The sequence below is a fragment of the Bos javanicus genome, chromosome 17 (genome assembly GCF_032452875.1).
Source record: "Bos javanicus breed banteng chromosome 17, ARS-OSU_banteng_1.0, whole genome shotgun sequence".
In the NCBI taxonomy this organism is placed as follows: Eukaryota; Metazoa; Chordata; class Mammalia; order Artiodactyla; family Bovidae; genus Bos; species Bos javanicus.
The window spans coordinates 27560616-27582601 of NC_083884.1; positions in this window are offsets into that span (position 1 = coordinate 27560616).

A 21986-nucleotide genomic window follows, 5' to 3' on the forward strand; every position below is an offset into this window, starting at 1 on the left:
ACATCATGAGAAATGCTGGGCTGGAAGAAGCACAAGCTGGAATCAAGATTGCCAGGAGAAATATCAATAACCTCAGATATGCAGATAACACCATCCTTATGGCAGAAAGTGAAGAGGAACTCAAAAGCCTCTTGAAAAGCAGAGACATTACTTTGCCAACAAAGGTCCATCTAGTCAAGGCTATGGTTTTTCCTGTGGTCACGTATGGATGTGAGAGTTGGACTGTGAAGAAGGCTCAGCGCCAAAGAATTGATCCTTTTGTTTGTTTGTTTTTTTAATATAATTTACTCATTTTAATTGGAGGCTAATTACTTTACAATATTGTGTTGGTTTGCCATACATCAACATGAATCTGCCACGGGCGTAAACGTGTTCCCCATCCTGAAACCCCTCCCACTTCCCTCCCCATACCATCCCTCTGGGTCATCCCAGTGTACCAGCCCCGAGCATCCTGTATCTTGCACGGAACCTGGACTGGCAATTTGTTTCACATATGATAGTATACATGTTTCAATGCCATTCTCTCAAATCATCCCACCCTTTCCCACTCCCACAGAGTCCATAAGACTGTTGTATACATCTGTGTCTCTCTTGCTGTCTTGCATACAGGGTTATTGTTACCATCTTTCTAAATTCCATATATATGTGTTAGTATACTGTATTGGGGATGGTCTTGATCCCTGTCTCCTGTACAATGTCACAGACCTCATTCCATAGTTCATCAGGCACTCTATCTATCAGACCTAGACCCTTAAATCTATTTCTCACTTCCACTGTGTGATCATAAGGGATTTAATTTAGGGAATACCTGAATGGTCTAGTGGTTTTCTCTACTTTCTTCAATTTAAGTCTGAATTTAGCAATAAGGAGTTCATGGTCTGAGCCACAGTCAACGCCTGGTCTTGTTTTGTTGACTGTATAGAGCTTCTCCATCTTTGGCTGCAAAGAATATAATCAATCTGATTTCGGTGTTGACCATCTGGTGATGTCCATGTGTAGAGTTTTCTCTTGTGTTGTTGGAAGAGGGTGTTTGTTATGACCAGTGCATTTTCTTGGAAAAACATTATTAGTCTTTGCCCTGCTTCATTCTGTATTTCAAGGCCAAATTTGCCTGTTACTCCAGGTGTTTCTTGACTTCCTACTTTTGCATTCCAGTCCCCTATAATGAAAAGGACATCTTTTTTGGGTGTTAGTTCTAAAAGGCCTTGTAGGTCTTCATAGAACCGTTCAACTTCAGCTTCTTCAGCGTTACTCGTTGGGGCATAGACTTGGATTACTGTGATATTGAATGGTTTGCCTTGGAAACAAACAGAGATCATTCTGTCGTTTTTGAGATTGCATCCAAGTACTGCATTTCAGACTCTTTTTGTTGACCATGTTGGCTACTCCATTTCTTCTGAGGGATTCCTGCCTGCAGTAGTAGATATAAAAGTCATCTGAGTTAATATCACCCATTCCAGTCCATTTTAGTTCGCTGATTCCTAGAATGTCGACATTCACTCTTGCCATCTCTTGTTTGACCACTTCCAATTTGCCTTGATTCATGGACCTGACATTCCAGGTTCCTATGCAATATTGCTCTTTACAACTTCGGACCTTGCTTCTATCACCAGTCACATCCACAGCTGGGTATTCTTTTTGATTTGGCTCCATCCCTTCATTCTTTTTGGAGTTATTTCTCCACTGATCTCCAGTAGCATACTGGGCGCCTACTGACCTGGGGAGTTCCTCTTTTAGTATCCTATCATTTTGCCTTTTCATACTGTTCATGGGGTTGTCAGGGCAAGAATACTGAAGTGGCTTGCCATTCCCTTCTCCAGTGGACCACATTCTGTCAGATCTCTCCACCATGACCTGCCCATCTTGGGTTGCCCCACGGGTATGGCTTAGTTTCATTAAGGAAAAAGAGTACGTCAAGGCTGTATATTGTCACCCTGCTTATTTAACTTATATGCAGAGTACATCATGAGAAACGCTGGACTGGAAGAAACACAAGCTGGAATCAAGATTGCCAGGAGAAATATCAATAACCTCAGATATGCAGATGACACCACCCTTATGACAGAAAGTGAAGAGGAACTAAAAAGCATCTTGATGAAAGTGAAAGAGGAGAGTGAAAAAGTTGGCTTAAAGCTCAACATTCAGAAAACGAAGATCATGGCATCTGGTCCCATCACTTCATGGGAAATAGAGAGGGAAACAGTGTCAGACTTTATTTTGGGGGGCTCCAAAATCACTGCAGATGGTGACTGCAGCCATGAAATTAAAAGACACTTACTCCTTGGAAGGAAAGTTATGACCAACCTAGATAGCATATAGAAAAGCAGAGACATTACTTTGCCAACAAAGGTCCATCTAGTCAAGGCTATGTTTTTTCCTGTGGTCACGTATGGATGTGAGAGTTGGACTGTGAAGAAGGCTGAGCACTGAAGAGTTGATGCCTTTGAACTGTGGTGTTGGAGAAGACTCTTGAGAGTCCCTTGGACTGCAAGGAGATCCAACCAGTCCATTCTAAAGGAGATCAGCCCCGGGATTTCTTTGGAAGGAATGATGCTAGAGCTGAAACTCCAGTACTTTGGCTACCTCCATGCGAAGAGTTGACTCATTGGAAAAGACTCTGATACTGGGAGGGCTTGGGGGCAGGAGGATAAGGGGACGACAGAGGATGAGATGGCTGGATGGCATCACTGGCTCGATGGACTGGTTGGGCTACGGGAGTTGGTGGTGGACAAGGAGGCCTGGCATGCTTCGATTCATGGGGTCACAAATAATGGGACACAACCAGGCGACTGAACTGAACTGAACTGATACTGTACTGGTGTTTTTCTTTCTGGCTTACTTCACTCTGTATAATAGGCTCCAGTTTCACCCACCTCATTAGAACTGATTCAAATGTCTTCTTTTTAATGGCTGAGTACTCCATTGTGTATATGTACCACAGCTTTCTTATCCATTCATCTGCTCTTGGACAATTAGGTGCTTCCATGTCCTGGCTATTATAAATAGTGCTGCAATGAACATTGGGGTACATGTATCTCTTTCAGTTCTGGTTTCCTCTGTGTGTATGCCCAGGAGTGGGATTGCTGGGTTGTATGGCAGTTCTATTTCCAGTTTTTTAAGGTATCTCCACACTGTTCTCCATAGTGGCTGAACTAGTTTGCATTCCCACCAACAGTGTAAGAGAGTTCCCTTTTCTCCACACCCTTGCCAGCATTTATTGCTTGTAGACATTTGGATTGCAGCCATTCTGATTGGCAGGAAATGGTACCTCATTGTGATTGTGATTTGCATTTCTCTGATAATGAGTGATGTTGAGCATCTTTTCATGTGTTTGTTAGCCATCTGTATGTCTTCTTTGGAGAAATGTCTGTTTAGTTCTTTGGCCCATTTTTTTTTTGCAGGGGGTGGGGTGGGGTGGGAGTTGTTTACTTTTCTGGAATTGAGCTGCAGGAGCTGTTTGTATATTTTTGAGATTCTTTGTCAGTTGCTTCATTTGCTATTATTTTCTCCCATTCTGAAGGCTGTCTTTTCACCTTGCTTATAGTTTCCTTTGTTGTGCAGAAGCTTTTAATTTTAATTAGGTCCCATTTATTTTTGCTTCTATTTCCAATATTCTGGGAGGTGGCTCATAGAGGATCCTGCTGTGATGTATGTCAGAGAGTGTTTTGCCTATGTTCTCCTCTAGGAGTTTTATAGTTTCTGGTCTTACATTTAGATCTGTAATCCATTTTGAGTTTATTTTTGTGTATGGTGTTAGAAAGTGTTCAAGTTTCATACTTTTACAAGTGGTTGACCAGTTTTCCCAGCACCGCTTGTTAAAGAGATTGTCTTTTCTCCATTGTATATTCTTGCCTCCTTTGTCAAAGACAAGTTGGACATAGGTGCATGGATTTATCTCTGCGTTTTATATTTTGTTCCATTGATCTCTTTTCTATTTTGTGCCATTATCATCCTGTCTTGATGACTGTGGCTTTGTAGTAGAGCCTGAAGTCAGGCAGGTTGATTCCTCCAGGTCCATTCTTCTTTCTCAAGATTGCTTTGGCTATTTTAGGTTTTTTGTATATCCATACATATTGTGAAATTATTTGTTCTAGCTCTGTAAAAAATACCATTGGTAGCTTGATAGAGAATGCACTGAATCTATAGATTGCTTTGGGTAGTATACTCATTTTCACTATATTGATTCTTCCCATCCAAGAACATGGTATATTTCTCCATCTATTAGTGTCTTCTTTGATTTCTTTCACCAGTGTTTTATAGTTTTCTATATATAGGTCTTTTGTTTCTTTAAGTAGATTTATTCCTAAGTATTTTATTCTTTTCGTTAAAATGGAATGTCAACGAAATTCCATTGTGAATGGAATTCCGGTGAATGGAATTGTTTCCTTAATTTCTCTTTCTGTTTTCTCATTATTAGTGTATAGGAATGCAAGGGATTTCTGTGTGTTGATTTTATATCCTGCAACTTTACTATATTCATTGATTAGCTCTAGTAATTTTCTGGTGGAGTCTTTAGGGTTTTCTATGTAGAGGATCATGTCATCTGCAAACAGTGAGAGTTTTACTTCTTCTTTTCCAATTTGGATTCTTTTATTTCTTTTTCTGCTCCGATTGCTGTGGCCAAAACTTCCAAAACTATGTTGAATAGTAGTGGTGAGAGTGGGCACCCTTGTCTTGTTTCTGACTTTAGGGGAAATGCTTTCAATTTTTCACCACTGAGGATAATGTTTGCTATGGGTTTGTCATATATAGCTTTTATTATGTTGAGGTATGTTCCTTCTATTTCTGCTTTCTGGAGGGTTTTTATCATAAATGGATGTTGAATTTTGTCAAAGGCTTTCTCTGCATCTATTGAGATAATCATATGGTTTTTATTTTTCAACTTGTTAATGTGGTGTATTACACTGATTGATTTGTGGATATTGAAGTATCCTTGCATCCCTGGGATAAAGCCCACTTGGTCATGGTGTGTGATCTTTTTAATGTGTTGTTGGATTCTGATTGCTAGAATTTTGTTAAGGATTTTTGCATCTATGTTCACCAGTAATATTGGCCTGTAGTTTTCTTTTTTTGTGGCATCTTTGTCTGGTTTTGGTATTAGGGTGATTGTGGCCTCATAGAATGAGTTTGGAAGTTTACCTTCCTCTGCAATTTTCTGGAAGAGTTTGAGTAGGATAGGTGTTAGTTCTTCTCTAAATTTTTGGTAGAATTCAGCTGTGAAGCCTTCTGGACCTTGGCTTTTGTTTGCTGGAATATTTCTGATTACAGTTTCAATTTCTGTGCTTGTGATGTGTCTGTTAAGATTTTCTATTTCTTCCTGGTTCAGTTTTGGAAAGTTGTACTTTTCTAAGAATGTGTCCATTTCTTCCCCGTTGTCCTTTTTATTGGCATATAATTGTTGATAGTAGTCTCTTATGATCCTTTGTATTTGTGTGTCTGTTGTGATCTCTCCATTTTCATTTCTAATTTTCTTGATTTGATTTTTGTCCCTTTGTTTCTTGATGAGTCTGGCTAATGGTTTGTCAATTTTATTTATCCTCTCAAAGAACCAGCTTCTGGCTTTGTTGATTTTTGCTATGGTCTCTTTTGTTTCTCTTGCATTTATTTATGCCCTAATTTTTAAAGATTTCTTTCCTTCTACTAACCCTGGGGTTCTTCATTTCTTCCTTTTCTAGTTGCTTTAGGTGTAGAGTTAGGTTATTTATTTGACTTTTTTCTTGTTTCTTAAGGTATGCCTGTATTGCTATGAACCTTCCCCTTAGCACTGATTTTACAGTGTTCCACAGGTTTTGGGTTGTTGTGTTTTCATTTTCATTCATTTCTATGCATATTTTGATTTCTTTTTTTATTTCTTCTGTGATTTGTTGGTTACTCAGCAGCGTGTTGTTCAGCCTCCATATGTCAGAATTTTTAATAGTTTTTCTCCTGTAATTGAGATCTAATCTTACTGCATTGTGGTCAGAAATGATGCTTGGAATGATTTCAATTTTTTTGAATTTACCAAGGCTAGATGTATGGCTCAGAATGTGATCTATCCTGGAGAAGGTCCCGTGTGCACTTGAGAAAAAGGTGAAATTCATTTTTGGGGGTGAAATATCCTATAGATATCAATTAGGTCTAACTGGTTTATTGTATCATTTAAAGTTTGTGATTCCTTGTTAATTTTCTGTTTAGTTGATCTATCCATAGGTGTGAGTGGGGTATTAAAGTCTCCCACTATTATTGTGTTATTGTTAATTTCCCCTTTCATACTTGTTAGCATTTGTCTTACATATTGCAGAGCTCCTATGTTGGGTGCATATATATTTATAATTATTATATCTTCTTCTTGGATTGATCCTTTGATCATTATCTAGTGTCCTTCTTTGTGTCTTTTCCCAGCCTTTGTTTTCAAGTCTATTTTATCTGATATGAGTATTGCTAATCCAGCTTTCTTTTAGTCTCTATTTGCGTGGAATATCTTTTTCCAGCCCTTCACTTTCAGTCTGTATGTGTCCCTTGTTTTGAGGTGGGTCTATTGTAGACAACATATATAGGGGTCTTGTTTTTATATCTATTCAGCCAGTCTTTGTCTTTTGATTGGGACATTTAACCCACTTATGTTTAAAGTAATTATTGATAAGTAGGTTATTTTCTTTCATCACTCTAAGAATGCACTGCCATTCCCTCCTGGCTTGAAGAGTTTCTATTGAAAGATCAGCTGTTATCCTTATGGGAATCCCCTTATGTGTTATTTGTTGTTTTTCCCTTGCTGCTTTTAATATTTGTTCTTTGTGTTTGATCTTTGTTAATTTGATTAATATGTGTCTTGGGGTGTTTCACCTTGGGTTTATCCTGTTTGGAACTCTCTGGGTTTCTTGGACTTGGTTGATAATTTCCTTCTCCATTTTAGGGAAGTTTTTGACTATTGTCTCCTCAAGTATTTTCTCACGGGCTTTCTTTTTGTCTTTTTCTGGGACTCCTATGATTCGAATGTTGGGGCATTTAACATTGTCCCAGAGGTCTCTGAGGTTGTCATCATTTCTTTTAACTTGTTTTTCTTTTTTCCTCTCTGATTCATTTATTTCTACCATTCTATCTTCTACCTCACTAATCCTATCTTCTGCACCCATTATTCTACTATTTGTTCCCCCAGAGTGTTTGTGATATCATTTATTGCATTATTAATTATATATTGACTCTTTTTTATTTCTTCTAGGTCCCTGGTAAACCTTTCTTGCATCTTCTCAATCCTTGTCTCCAGGCTATTTATCTGTGATTCCATTTTGTTTTCAAGATTTTGAATCATTCTCACTATCATTATTCAGAATTCTTTATCAGGTAGATTCCTTATCTCTTCCTTTTTTGTTTGGTTTGGTGGGCATTTATCCTGTTCCTTTACCTGCTGGGTATTCCTCTGTATCTTCACCTTGTTTATACTGCTGTGTTTGGGGTAGCCTTTCTGTATTCTGGCAGTTTGTGGAGTTCTCTTTATTGTGGGGTTTCCTCACTGTGGGTGGGGTTGTAAAGGTGGCTTATCAAGGTTTCCTAGTTAGGGAAGCTTGTGTAAGTGTTCTGGTGGGTGGGGCTGGACTTCTTCTCTCTGGAGTGTAATGAAGTGTTCAGTAATGAGTTATGAGATATCAGTAGGTTTGGAGTGACCTTCGGCAGCCTATATATTGAAGCTCAGGGCTGTGTTCCTGTGTTGCTGGAGAATTTGAGTGGTATGTCCTGCTCTGGAACTTGTTGGCTCTTGGGTGGTGCTTGGTTTCAGTGTAGATATGGAAGCATTTGATGAGCTCCTGTCAATTAATGTTCCCTGGAGTCAGGATTTCTCTGGTGCTCTCAGGATTTGGACTTAAGCCTCCTGCTTCTGGATTTTGGTCTTATTTTTACAGTAGCCTCAAGACTTCTCCATCTATACAGCACCACTGATAAAACATCTAGGTTAAAGATGAAAAGTTTCTCCACAGTGAGGGATACTCAGAGAGGTTCACAGAGTTACATGGAGAAGAGAAGAGGGAGGAGGGAGATAGAGGTGACCAGGATGAGATGAGGTGGACTCAAAAGAGGAGAGAGCAAGCTAGCCAGTAATCAGTTCCTTATGTGCGCTCCACAGTCTGGATCGCTCAGAGATATTCACAGAGTTATACAGAGAAGAGAAGAGGGAGGAAGGAGACAGAGGTGGCCATGAGGATAAAGGAGGGAATCAAAAGGAGAGAGACAGATCCAGCCAGTAATCAGTTCCCTAAGTGTTCTCCGCAGCCTGGAACACACAAAGAGATTCACCTGGTTCGGTAGATAAGAGAAGGGGGAGGGAGGAGATAGAGGCAACTTGGTGGAGGAAAAAGGAGAGTCCCAAGTGGGAGAGAGCAGTAAAGCCAGTAATCTTGCTCCCAAGTAAAAATGGGTACTGAAGATTGGGTTCTTAAAGGTATGAAATTGATAACAAATACCAAAAAGCAAAGATTAAAAATCTAGAGTAGAGGTTAGATTTTCAAAAATACAATATTAAAGAAAAACAGGAAACAAAAACAAAAAAGTCACAAAAATTATAATATATATATATATATATGAAATTTGCTTTAAAAAATAGGGTCTCTCTTTTTTTTGCAAAATAATAGTAGGTTATAAAAATGAAAATTAAAGGAGTAATAGAGGACTTAAAAAATTAAACAAAAATTAAAGAATGATAGTAACAATAGTAAAAATATATCTAGGACTTTCTCTGGTGTTGTTGTGTGCAGCATGGGGTCAGTTCATTTTTGGATAGTTCCTTGATCTGGCTTATATTTCTCAAGATCTATAGGCCCCCTTCCTATGTAGTCGGTACTATCTACAGGGTTTTAAATTATTACACCTGTCACTTCCAAGGACGGTCCCTCTGTTTTAGCTTCTTCTGTTCGCTGGTCTCTTCAGTGTCTAATTTCCACCCTGGCACAAGGGGGCGGTGGTGGACACTTTTTTAGGCTCCCTTGTTCAGTCGTGCCATGGGGAGGGAGGGACGCTGCAAACAAATAACACTGGCATATGCTCGCAGTGTCTCGGCCACACTGGGTTTGCCCCTGCTCACAGCGTATGTGCTTTCCTTATTTTACACTATTTAGGCTCTAGATTGCTCTGCCGGGAGCTGTCTGAGGCCGGCCCTGGGTTGTATGTACTTCCCAAGTCTAAGCTGCTCAGGTTCAGGTACTCAGGTAGTCCTCAGAGGTGTAGACTCAGTTGTGCCTGCGTTTTGTGCCCTTCCCAGATCTGAGCAGCTCAGGTGACCAGGCATTTGGCAAACATGGTCGCTGCGACTTATTGCCTCCCCCGTCCCTGCCGCTCAGTTTTCTGGGTGTAGAACCTGCGCACCTTCTCAGGCAGATGTTGACCATCCAGAATCCCAAGAAGTCTTGGTTAGCAATGAAGCCTGCTTGCAGTTTGGTAGATAATTCCTCTCTAGGGCCGCGATTGCCCCCTTCCAGCTCTGGCTGCCCTTGCCTGCCTGTCTCTGGAGGGGGATGGGCCAGCCAGCAGCCAGCTAGCTCTGCTCAGTCTTTTGTTTTGTCAGCGGGCCTGACGGTGTCTTAGGTTAGGGCTTTTCACGTAGCTCTAGTCAGTCCTTTGTTCTGTGAGCGGGCCTGGTGGTGTCATAGGTTATGGTTTTTTGCATGGTAGTTATCCCACATCTGGTTTGCTATCCTAAGTTAGTTCCCTCAGGATTGCTCGGGGCATTCAGGCCCAGTCCTTTCTCTAAGCAATGTTGCAGCCTGTGCCTCGGTGCCCAGCCCCAACTTGCTAGTGGTGAATGCAGGCATCTGCGCTGCTTCTCTGCTGGGGGAGTTACTGTTGGGCACGTAATCTGTGGGTTTTAATTATTTATTTATTTTTCCTCCCGGTTATGTTGCCCTCTGTGGTTCCAAGGCTCGCCACAGACTCAGCAGTGAGAGTGTTTCCTGGTGTTTGGAAACTTCTGTCTTTTTTAAGATTCCATTCCCGGGACAGAACTCCGTCCCTACCTCTTTTGTCTCTCTTTTTATCTTCTGTATTTTTTCCTACCTTCTTTCAAAGACAATGGGCTGCTTTTCTGGGTACCTGATGTCCTCTGCTGGCATTCACAAGCTGTTTTGTGGAATTTTCTCAGCGTTCAAATGTTCTTTTGATGAATTTGTGGAGGAGAAGGTGGTCTCCCCGTCCTATTCCTCCACCATCTTAGAACTGCTGAATTGATGCTTTTGAACTGTGGTGTTGGAGAAGACTCTTGAGAGTCCCTTGGACTGCAAGGAGATCCAACCAGTCCATTCTAAAGGAGATCAGCCCTGGGTGTTCTTTGGAAGGACTGATGCTAAAGCTGAAACTCCAGTACTTTGGCCACCTTGTGTGAAGAGTTGACTCATTGGGAAAGACTCTGATACTAGGAGGGATTTGGGGCAGGGGGAGAAGGGGATGACAGAGGATGAGATGGCTGGATGGCATCACCGACTCAATGGACATAAGTTTGGGTGAACTCTGGGAGTTGGTGATGGACAGGGAGGCCTGGCTTGCTGCAATTCATGGGGTTGCAAAGAGTCGGACACAACTGAGCGACTGAACTGACTGAACTGACAGCAAAGTGGCAGTAAATAATGACCTTAAAAATATAATGATTAATATCAGATTATGAAGAGTTTCAGATATAAAGTGATATTTTATATGCAATAAATAGAGACAATCTTTAGGAGATGTTTTTTTTTTTTTTTTTCCCCCCATGGGAAAGTGTACAGAGTATTAGCTAAAGGGAGATGTGAATTCAAGGGATGATTCTGTTTATTTTTAATATCAGAAGAATTTCACATGTTTATATACTGATAGGGAAAATTTGGTTGAGAGTAAAAATTAAACAGTGAGAGAGAGGAACATTTTCAGTAGTACTGACCTAACCCATGGGAGAAAGAGTATGCAATGAAGATGAACTTAATATTGAAGCCAGTGAGATTGGTTTACTGAAGCTTCATACTGATTTGTGCTTTAAAAAAAAACAGTTAAATTTGGAGGAAAAAAAGCTGCTTTAGACAAGTTATAGCATGAAAATAATTATTCACACTGATACAGGATTCAGGGCTCCAAAATATTTTCCTGAGATTATTTAGCTCATCTATCTCTCAATCTGTGATCTGGATCAGGTAATTTTGAAGATTAAAAAAATTAATTTTGAGGAAATTATTTCACCCTCAGAATTATTCTGTGCAATGTTTTCTTTTTTTTAATTTATCTCACACCTAAGGATATCTTTTTGGTATCACCTTTCATTTGATTTCAGTTGTTATTTTGCTAAATATGAATTGATCTTGAAATTAAATGTTCTTTGCAGAAAACATATACTTGAGGAAAATGTCTATAATTATTTTCACTGTTAAATTTTCACTTTACTACTTTCCTGTCTCTTCTGAATCTAATAGGTTACTACCTAGATTATCACTGAGTTGAAATTCCTCACTATTTCAAAGAACCATATGATGTCAGGAAAATGCATACATTTCTTTACATTTCCATCTCTATAATATAACATTTAATTAACATATGTAAAATACAAATGTATAATTATATAAGTCAAAAGAATATATTTTAAATACCTTCTATTATTAAGAGAAAAAAATATATTGATGAAAGGTATGACTTTATAGTTTACTTTTTAATAAGTTTATAGTCTTCATTTGGCCTACCATTTAGAAATGTATACAACAAAGTATTACCTTTGCCATAAATTATTTTAGGCCAACTGTTGTAAGCAAATATATATATAAAATTAAAATTTACTTAATACATGTATAGTGGTATATAGGTGGAGAAGGAAATGGCAACCCACTCCAGTGTTCTTGCCTGGAGAATCCCAGGGATGGGGGAGCCTCGTGGGCTGCCGTCTATGGGGTGACACAGAGTCGGACACGACTGAAGCGACTTAGCAGCAGCAGCAGCGGTATATAGGTAAATCAAAAACATTTAAGTGGTTTGAATATATTTTTGTCAGTTCTTATTATACTTTGGCTATTCTTGAAATAATGACATTATTGTTTCCTACCTTTGTTAACATTTCATAGTTCAAAGTAACTATGGTATTAAAATTAATGTGTGTATATATTTAGAAATCTGACTTATTTTTTAATATCTGACCACTGAGTTCTTTGTGAGTCTAATGCTCCTTTTTTTCCCTTTGACCTGACATTTGGACAAGCTCTAGCTAGTCTCCTCCTTTGGCACTGGTGAGAAGTTTTGTTTTGTTTTTTTTTTTTTCTCCTTACCCCTGCAACTCCTTTATTTTATTTTATTTTTTAACTTTACAATATTGTATTGGTTTTTCCAAACATCAGCATGAATCTGCCACAGGTATACACGTGTTCCCCATCCTGAACCCTCCTCCCTCCTCCCTCCCCGTACCATCCTCACAGCTCTCCAGCTTACCATAGGAACTTATCTTCAGTCACATCCTCCCCCATAAAGATCTAACGTACCCCTACTATTCTATCAGGCAAGCCCAGCTTTCCAGGTATCTGTGTGTGAAGAATAAACATGCTCTTAAATTACCTTAGTGTGCTCTCAAATTACTGCTGTCAATGACCTTGACATGTGCACTAGAATTGGCAGAAGTTCATCTAATTTCCACACAATGACTCCAAAACATTGAATATGTAAAAATATTGTTATTCTAAAATGTAAATTTCTTCTCTTAACATGAGTAAATGCAAGATAATTTTAAAAGAACCCCAAATCCCCCAAACTTATATTTTTCTCTAATAACTGTACAATTGTGTGGTGTCAACTGAATAAAATATAAAGACAATAGTAATTAAAATGCAGATAAATATAAAATTTAGAATATTCTAACCCAAAGGCTGAGGTCTAATATTAGTCACTTTAAAAAAAATCTATATGTATTCCATAGTTGAAGAGAAGTTCAGTTATACATAGGCAAACAATCTACATATATATACATAAGACCTTGAGGCCAGGAAAGATAGAAGGCAGGAGGAGAAGGGGATGACAGAGGATGAGATGGTTGGATGGCATCATCCACTCAATGGACATGAGTTTGAACAAGCTCCAGGAGTTGCTGATGGACAGGGAAGCCTGGTGTGCTGCAGTTCATGGGATCACAAAGAGTTGGACACAACTGAGCAACTGAACAAAACAATATACATAAGTATGTGTCCATATGCATACATATGTGTGTGTGTGTGTGTATACACACAACTAAGACACTTATGAGAGCAAAGATGAACTTTTTAAAAAGTTAGACTGAAATAAGGGGCATAAACTAAAACTATCTAGTAAAAATGAATTTTATGGTAATTCAAAGATTCAGACTTAGCCACAACACCTAACTCTATTACTCTTTTATCACTGTCAACAAATAATATTCTCTGTGTCTGAATTACTAGATTAAATGAGTATCTTACCTTTCACCTTAACACAACACTGTGCACTACTATCAAATTTAATCTTCTTTAACTATACTTGCATCTCTTTGCTCAAGAATAATGTCTTCCCATAACTTTCTAATCCCCCTGTTAATCAAACTGAATTGCCCTCTCCTTGATGGTCTACCAGTCTCCACTAAATTCTTGAACATCTGGATTCCCACTGAATATAAAACTGTGTATTTATGAAACCCACCATTGTGGTATTATTCTCTCTCTCCCTCCTTCTTTCTTTCTTCCTCACCTCTCTGATATGTCAATCTCATCTCCTCAGTCTCAATTTCCAATGACCATTTTATTTCCTTTCACCTAACACTAAAAAAAACAAGGAAACTTGTTTTATTAGAAGAAAATACAGACATAGAATACTAATGGTAATAAAGTTGATGGCTAATGTTTCATGAGCACTCACAAGGTAACAGATTCTTTACCAAAGTATTTACAGGCATTACGTCATTGATTTTATTCAAAATTCTATGGGGCAGTAACTGTGATCATTTTCCTTTAATTGCTGATGAATTTGAAGCTTAAGGAAAGTGAGCATTATCCCCCAAGATAACTCAGAGCAAGTGATGCTATTCAAACCCTATTAACACTTGGCATCAAAGTCAGTGCTATTAAAATATACATCATACTTGAGAATTACATCAGCTAAGCCATATGTGAAGCATATGCTACCAGATTGCCAGCAAGTAGATTTTTTGAGTTTTTTAAAAATGGATTTAGTTGAGGCTCAATTCAAATGTCTTTTGACCAAATGAAGCCAAATCTGTGTTCCTTTATTTTCCAAGCCATTTAGCATTCTTTTAGATTTACCTTCAAAATATATATATCTTTTCTAAATTTTATTTTGTGTGTCATAACCTAATATAATTTAGTAACTAGACATATATGCTACTACAGTATCATAAGCAGCTTAACACTAAAGGAAGAATGTGATATAATCACCCTTCAGTTCAGTTCAGTCACTCAGTCGTGTCTAACTCTTTGTGACCCCATGAATCACAGCATGCCAGGCCTCCCTGTCCATCACCAACTCCCGGAGTTCACTCAAACTCATGTCCATCGAGTCGGTGATGCCATCCAGCCATCTAATCCTCTGTCGTCCCCTTCTCCTCCTGCCCTCAATCCCTCCCAGCATCAGAGTCTTTTCTAATGAGTCAACTCTTCGCATAAGGTGGCCAAACCCACTTCTATTTATCATATTTTGAATGCACAATGTTAAAATAGGTTGGAAATATTGGAGAGCACCAACATCTTATCAAAGTGTTTAGACTATCCTAATGGTACCTATAGAAGATAAAAACATTGTCTAATACTGCAAAGCACAAGGCTTAAACACAACATAATCACAATATACAAAATAATAAATCATGTTTCCTAAACTCATACAATTAATGTGCCTTCAGAAGCATTGTATTTTTAACTGTCAGCCCTTATTTCCTTTGTTTTATTTTTTAGTTTGTTTTGATCTAATATTTTGTGAAACTCCATTTTTGAAATATTTGGTAAGAAATTAGTTGTAGTTTAACATGAGAGTGATTACTTTTCCTGAAAAAACACCATTTTTGATATGTATGCTAACCATACAATCATCTGGGTAATCTAACTTTTAAAAACCTTCAAATTATTTATCTGTAGATGAATTAAAATGATCACCTGATTCTTTGCAGTTAAGTATTTCAATGCATATTTATTATTACAATCTGTAGTACCTCATGTATTATTTAATTTCATTAGAGATAATAGGTAAATTGATACTCAGGACACTTTCTTTCCTTCCATTTGGAGCTCTATGCTGGCATGGAAGAAATATAATCAGCTTATAATCAGATAAGTATTATGGAATACATTGTCCTTTGTTTCAGACTTAGAGGTCCCTTTCCAGCTTCTTTTCTGTTGTGAAAAGCCTAATAAGGAAAAGACAATATTTTATGTTTTCAGAAAAAAATCATTAAAATGTGCATTTATTTTGAATTTCTCTCTCTGGTTTCTGATATAAAATGTAATTATCATTTGATATTATTTACTAAAACTCAGGCAACTTACAATCTTGTTGCTTTATTGATCAGATCCTACTTAAGAGAGAAAGAGCTTTAAAATTACACTCCTTACTGAGATAATGGAGCTTTACTGCTTATTCAAAAGGAAAATAGTAACAACTATAAACAGAAAACCAAACAAAAGCTAAAGTTTAAAGCTGCCGCTTACTCTATCATAGTTTTCGAGAAAGGAATCAGTTCAGTTCAATTGCTCAGTCATGTCTGACACTGTGCAACCCCACGAATCTCAGCATGCCAGGCCTCTCTGTCCATCACCAACTCCCAGAGTTCACACAAACTCATGTGCATCGAGTCGGTGATGCCATCCAGCCACATCATCCTCTGTCGTCCCCTTCTCCTCCTGCCCCCAGTCCCTCTCAGCATCAGAGTCTTTTCCAATGAGTCAACTCTTCGCATGAGGTGGCCAAAGTATTGGAATTTCAGCTTCGGCATCAGTCCTTCCAAAGAACACCCAGGACTGATCTCGTTTAGGATGGACTGGTTGGATCTCCTTGCAGTCCAAGGGACTCTCAAGAGTCTTCTCCAACACCACAGTTCAAAAGCATCAATTCTTCGGTGCTCAGCTTTCTTCACAATCCAACTCTCACATCCATATATGACCACTGGAAAAACCATAGCCTGGACTAGATGGACCTTTGTTGGCAAAGTAATATCTCTGCTTTTTAATATGCTATCGAGGTTGGTCATAACTTTCCTTCCAAGGAGTAAGTGTCTTTTAATTTCATGGCTGCAGTCACCATCTGCAGTGATTTGGGAGCCCCCCAAAATAAAGTCAGTCACTGTTTCCACTGTTTCCCCATCTATTTCCCATGAAGTGATGGGACCAGATGCCATGATCTTTGTTTTCTGAATGTTTAGCTTTAAGCCAACTTTTTCACTCTCCTCTTTCACTTTCATCAAGAGAAAGGAATAATTATCAGTAAAAGAGCAAATGGTTATATAAGAATAGAAATGAAATATTAAGCTTCATTAATATGATTAATAAAAATCATACTGCTACCTTTTAATACTTATATATAATTCAATATGATTTTTAAAAAATACTGAAAAATAGTTAAACATAATTCTTGCAAGAAAATCTTGCCCATAATAAAAGTTAGGGTTTATTTCTAGATTCCCAAACCCATCCCATTGAATTATATATCTATCCTTGTGCCAGGACCAGAATATCATGATTACTATAGCTTGGTGGTAGTTGTTGTTTAGTCACTAAGTTGTGTCCATCTCTTTTGTGACCCCATGGAGTGCAGCCTGCCAGGCTCTTCTGTCCATGGGATCTCCCAGGCAATAATGCTGGCATGGGTTGCCATGCCCTCCTCCAGTGGATCTTCCCTATCCAGGGATCAAAACCATGTCTCCTGCATTGGCAGGTGGATTTTTACCATAAATTATGCTATTAGGTTCACTCAAGTGTTGTGAGTATCTACTTAAAACTCCCTGTGACACTCACCATCTCCACATAAGAAGTTCATCTCTCCAGAAACTTCATATCAATGTAAAAGGTGATCTCTCCAAGTTCTTGCATACTTTTCACTGTGCTTAGTGCAATGATATAAACTTTGAGTAATACCATGGGACCTGTACAAAGTGCCACTAATGATGCTGGAAGTGCTCCCCAAAAGCAGAAAAAAGTCATGACATTATAAGGAAAAGCTGAATTACTTGATATGTACCAAAGGCTGAAGTATGCAGCTGTAGTTACCCACCACCTCATGATTAATGATCCAGCATAAGGACAGTTGTAAAAAAAGGAAAAGGAAATTTGTGAAGCCACTGCTGCAACTATGCCAGCAGGCAGGAAAGCCCTGTACTTTTTGCGAAATACATACCTCGTTTCCAATTGAAATGCAGCAGCTTTTATGAGGGTGTAGGATTGCTGTAAGAAAGGCATATCCATGGACTCTAATATGACTTGAGAAAAAGTGAAGTCATATGACAACTTAAAGTAAAAGAAAGGTAAGGGATCTAAAGCTGGAGAGTTTAACACCAGCAAAGAATGGCTTGGTAGTTTTAGAAAAAGATTAGGTTTAAAAAATGTCAAAATAACAGGAGAAGCAGCTTTTGTCAATCAAGAGGAAGCAGATGAGTTCTCCAGATGCCATTAAGAAAATCATTGAAAGAAAGGATACTTGCCTGAAAAGGTTTTAAATGAAGAAAAAAGTGCCCAATTTTGGGGAAAAAATGGCAAAAAGGACATTTATTAGTTTAAAAAAAAAAAATGAAGCAGCAGCAAGTACCAAAAATTAAGGTAGGAAAGGGTAAACTGACTCTATTGGTTTGTGCAAATGCAACTGCGTTTATGATCAGATATGCTTTTATCTCATAACGATCCTAACCCAGAGCTGCCAGTCTTTTGCTTATACAACAACAGAAAGGCCTGGAAAATGATAACCCTTCTTTTGAATTGATTCCACTGGTACTTGGAGAAGGCAATGGCACCCCACTCCAGTACTCTTGCCTGGAAAATCCCATGGGCAGAGGAGCCTGGTGGGCTGCAGTCCATGCGATTGCTAAGAGTCGGACACGACTGAGTGACTTTACTTTCACTTTTCACTTTCATGCACTGGAGAAGAAAATGGCAACCCACTCCAGTGTTCTTGCCTGGAGAATCCCAGGGACAGAGGAGCCTGGTAGGAGGCTGTCTATGGGGTCGCACAGAGCTGGACACAACTGAAGCGACTTAGCAGCAGCAGCATTGATACTTTGTCACTGAAGTCAGTAAGAGACTGCTTTTTAAAGTTCTGATACTAGACAATGACCCTAGCCACCAGAACCCCATGGGTTGGACACCAGACATTGAAGTGGTCTACTTTCCCCCAAACACAATGTCTTTAGATCCGCTTCTAGATCAGGGGCAATGAGGACCTGTAATGCTTACCACACTCAGTACTTTATGGAAAAGATTGTCAACAGTTTGGAAGAGAATCCACACAGAAAGAACATCATGAAAGTCTGGAAGAGTTACAGCACTGAAGATGTCATTACTTACAGAAAAAAAAAAAAAAAAAAAATCAAGCCCCAAACAGTAAATGCTGTCTGTGCATGGCTTCAGGGGAGAAGGCAATGGCAACCCACTCCGGTACTCTTGCCTGGAAAATCCCATGGACAGAGGAGCCTGGTAGGCTGCAGTCCATGGGGTCGAGAAGAGTCAGATAGGACTGAGGGGCTTCACTTTCATGCATTGGAAAAGGAAATGGCAACCCACTCCAGTGTTCTTGCCTGAAGAATCCCAGGGACAGGGGAGCCTGGTGGGCTGCCGTCTATGGGGTCGCACAGAGTCGGACACGACTGAAGCGACTTAGCAGCAGCAGCATGGCTTCAGGGGATTTACAACAGAGCCAATAAGAGAAATCATGAAAGAGATTGTGGATATGGTTTAAAAAAAAAAAAAAGAAGGTGAGGCATGAAGGGTCTCAAGATAGAGATCTTGGAGAAACTCAAGAGATAACAGACACTACAGCAGAGGAATAACAAAAGATGACTTGATGGAGATGAGTGCTTCAGAACCAATGCCAGATGATAAAAAAAAAAAAAAATGTAAAACAAGCAGTGCTAGAAAACAAACTGACATTGGACAATTTGGCAGAAGATTTCCCATTATTCAAGCTTGCTTTTGACTTCTTTTATGACATGGACCCTTCAATAATGTGAGCACTGAAAGTAAAGCAAATGATGGAATAAGGATTAGGACCATATAGGAACATTTTTAGAGAAGTGAAGAAACAAAAATGTCAGATGGAAACAATGTATGTCTATAAAGTGACACTGAGTGTGCCTGCCTCTCCATCTCCCCTTTCACTTCTGCCACCTCTTCTGCTACTGCCACCCTTGAGACAGCAAGACCAACTTCTCTGATTTCTATCAGAAAACAATTTTGTTGAAGATGTTTATGATGACCCCACTTAATGAACAGTAAATAATCATGTTGCACAGTTAAAAAACTTATGTGTTGTGTATGTGTGTGAGTGTCTTCCTGTGAAAAGCTAATAACATTACAGCTAGAACTGGAGGAGAAGTTTCTAATTGCATTACCTAAGCATTTAACTTGCACAAGATTTGCTCTAAAGTGGATAACCTATTCCTAAATAGGCATAAGATGAGTGATATTGAATATAAAATTAACAATTAATTCACTTTCCTACTGTTTTGTAACTAACTCTGCTTTGAAAGAATAACACCATATGGTATGCCTCTCTCTTGAAACTGGAGAAACTACATATCATCCTACTGTTACAAGCAAGTATTTTTTTTCAATGTAATATTTTCAATACTGTATTATGAAACATGACTATAATACTGTATGCCATTAAGTTTTTTAAACAATTCATTCATTAGTGTATAGGTTAAGCTACTGTGAAGTAATCTATCTATTATAAGAAGCTACCACAATGCACTTACACTGATGCTTCTTTAATATCAATGTTTGAATTGTTATACCTGTAAACTAATACAAATTTTTTTCATATTATCTTCTCAATTGATATCTAGTGTTAATAATATGTATACATTCTATAGTGGTTTGTATTGTGAAATAAATTATTGATGTAGGTACTGACAAATCATTTTGTAAACAGTGTAAAACTATGATATTGATAAACATAATACAGTAAATGTATTTTTCTTCCGTATAATTTTCTTAATAACATTTTCTTTTCTCTAGCTTGCTTTACTATAAAAATACAGTTTATAATACATATAACATACAAAATATATGTTAATTCACTATCTATGTTATCAGTAAGGCTTCCTGTCCATAGCAGGCTATCAGTAATTAAGTTCTAAAGGAATCAAAATTTATATGAGCATTTTCAACTGTGTAGGGCTTCGGCACCTCTAACTGTCATATTGTTCAAGGATCAACTTTATTATTTTAAAGATATTGATAGAACTGTTTTCTTAATTTTATTTTTAGATTGTTCATTGCTAATGTACAGAAATATGATTTCTTTTGAGGTATTGCTCTTATATTTCATAATAGTAATTTTATTAGTTTTAAAGTGGATAGTTTAGAATGGTCTGTACACAAAGTTAATTCTGACACATTCATTTATAACTGTCTGAAAATAAGTCCCAAAAGTAAAACTTGCACTATATCTGAGTGTTTATTTTTATAAAACTACATTTCTAGATTAAACTCTATTGTACCCCAAGTCTTTGGGGAATAATAAAATATCTGTATTTTAGCCTATAGAGATTATAATAATACTCTGTAGAAAAACTGAGGACTTAAAAAAAAACATAAGCTAAACCAAAGTGATGTTCCAGGATGGGAAGAAAACTTTCCTCTAAATGCCAAATTTGATCACAAGGCTTCTAACATTTTGGATAAAGGGGGATTTTAAATCTGCAATAAGTAGAATAAAGTTTATAGGCAGTATTATTCTCAACAGTTAATCACCATCATTTGGAAGAAAACATGGTGTCTATATCGATATCTTACAATATAGTCAAAGTGAATCCCATGTGTAAAGAGGAGATCATTAAGCAAATCTGATGGGTTCTACTTGACTAGTTATCATTTTATACCTTCATTGTTTAAGCAAAAAATGGAGAAAGGAATTAGAAATAATATGAAAATTAAGAAAAAATATTTGCAGAATACATGAATGACTGGGAGTCAGGCATGGTCAGAATCTTAAGATGGCTTTCCAAGTTTTCTAGCCTAATCCCCAGAAAGGGGAATATTATGAGATATAATAAATAGAATGATTAGGACTTCTACAGATGCAATTAAGGTTTATTCACTTAAATTCAAATTAATCACAAGAGAGATTATCCAGGAGGTCCTAATCTAATAACAGCCCTTCAAATAGCAATTTGCTTTCCATAGCTGGTAACAGATAGATGTGTAAGTAAGAGACTGGAAGAACAAGAAGAATTCTGGTTTAAAGATGCTGATTCTGATTTTAAAATGGATAAGCCCAGGAAGAGGAGTGTGGGAAGTTTCTAGAAGCTGAGAGTAACTCCTGGGTGGTAGACAGAAAAGAAATGGGTATTTCAGTCCTACAACAATAAGGACTCATATGACCTTGAAAAGAGGATTGCTTCCCAAAGCCTCCAGCTTAGAGTCCAGAACAGCTGACACCTTGATGTTGGTCTTGTGAGACTTTAAGTAGAGAACCCAGTCAAGCCAGCTTGGACTCAATTCAGTTCAGTTGCTCAGTCATGTCCGACTCTTTGCGACCCCATGAATTGCAGCATGCCAGGCCTCCCTGTCTATCACCAACTCCCAGAGTTCACACAAATTCATGTCCATACAGTAGGTGGTGCCATCCAGCCATCTCATCCTCTGTCGTCCCCTTCTCCTGCCCCCAATCCTTCCCAGAATCAGAGTCTTTTCCAATGAGTCAGCTCTTCACATGAGGTGGCCAAAGGATTGGAGTTTCAGCTTTAGCATCATTCCTTCCAATGAACACCCAGGACTGATCTCCTTTAGAATGGACTGGTTGGATCTCCTTGCAGTCCAAGGGACTCTCAAGAGTCTCCTCCAACACCACAGTTCAAAAGC